This window comes from Miscanthus floridulus, chromosome 8 (genome assembly GCF_019320115.1).
Source record: "Miscanthus floridulus cultivar M001 chromosome 8, ASM1932011v1, whole genome shotgun sequence".
NCBI classification, from domain to species: domain Eukaryota; kingdom Viridiplantae; phylum Streptophyta; class Magnoliopsida; order Poales; family Poaceae; genus Miscanthus; species Miscanthus floridulus.
In genome coordinates this window covers 91,552,177-91,553,948 of record NC_089587.1, presented here as the reverse complement: position 1 = coordinate 91,553,948, position 1,772 = coordinate 91,552,177, and positions in this window count along the sequence as shown.

The window sequence follows — 1,772 nt, the reverse complement described above, 5'->3', positions numbered from 1 at the left end:
CAGTTACTAGAGTAAAAGACTTAATATTTGCCTTAGCTACGATTAGCATGGTTTTGCGATTAAGAAAATAGTAGTGTTTATAGAGCCACTGGCATGAATAGCGGATCAATTTAGGGGTCGATATCGAGGTCTGGCACATTAGGATAATCAACTAGCTTGGTTCAGCTCATTATCCTATGGTTGCAACCAATGAGCTTGCAAACGGATGTAATTTTAGCTCTTTCTAAAGTTTGATCAAACTTATAGAAAATATCAATATTTCATAAAATAGGTATACTACGGAAATATATTTTAAAAAACCGAACAACACTTATGTGTATCACAAATATTGGGTCTTTATATAAACTTGATTAAACTTAAAATGGATTATATTCTTTCTTGGACGAGGAAGTCCTTATCAAGAGAAGGCCATACTGCTAGCCGCTTGCAATATATGGTTACTTCTCTCTATACATGGCCAGACGGCCGCACGCCACGGTACTGGCAAGGGCACGGCCAGGCATGGCACGGGTAGGCATGGCACTACACAGCACGGTAGCTTAGCCGTGCCGTGCCTGATAGTGCCGTCGTGCCACTGTCTTGGCCTAGGCACGGCACTACGGCCGCTTATCCGTGCCGTGCCGTGCCACCGAGCACGGCGGCCCATCGTGCTAGTGTTGTTCCAGACACTATCATAGTTCGGAGATCCCCAAATTCATAACGACCACAGAACAGATCGAAGTAGAAACTCAACAATCACAGATCGAGAAGGGAAATAGATTGATGAATCAAAGAAAAATACATCAAAGAACATAGATCGAGAAATCCACAATATTTATCTCATAAATCCACACATCACAGGTTAGTCCGGGGCTACCGAAGCCGCCAGGAGGCCGGGGCCGCCGCCACAAGGGCGCCGTCGAGAGGCCGGGGCCGGGGCCTGGGCCGCCGTTGGGAGGCCGTCGCCGCCGCCGTTGTGCCAGGGTTGGGGCCTGGGTCGCCGCCGTAGTGCCGGGGCTGGGGCTGCCGCTGCCAGCTTCGCGAGCAGGAGGCCACGTACGCCTCCACGGGCGAGGCCGCGGACGCGCCTGAGCGTCTCTGTGACTGTGTGTAAGAGAAGCAGGGAGGGACGGAGGGTCGGGGAAGGCTGAGAGTGCGCAGCTGCGCAGGAGAGTTGGAGAGCAGAGTAAGTTAGGGTTTCAGGCATATTTTTCTTATATATGGCACTCAGCTTATCCAACGGTGCTGGTGCCTCCTAAGGCCATCCAACGGTGACAAATAATCGGGCTGCTATCGTGCCGGCCCATTAACTATGCCGTGCCCGTGCCGGCACTGGGGCCGAACCTACATGCGGCCCAGGCACGGCCCTAGACCGTGCCCGTGCCATGCTAGTGTCGTGCTTTTTGGGGCCGGGCCCGTGTCGGCCTATCGTGGGCCCGTTTGGCCATGTATACTTCTCTCTATGAAATATAAGAAATCTTTTATTCTAATCAAAAAACTATCTTTAGTTTGACTTTGACCATGAATTTTGTTCCAACTTGAAATGGTTTTTTGGGTTAGAAAAACTCCCTTCTATTTGAAGTTGGAGGAGGACACTCACCATGCATTAGAGAAGCTCCATCCTGGCCGGCTCCTGTTGTGGTGTACTCTGGTGGCCTGCCTCCATATTTCCTTATGAAGGGTGGCCTCAGGCCTTGCTGCTACTGCTTAACCATTCCTACTAGGCTACTACTCATTTATACACTCGCAGTCATCACACGAAAGAAAGAAACCCAAGGTGACAGAGGGGAGCG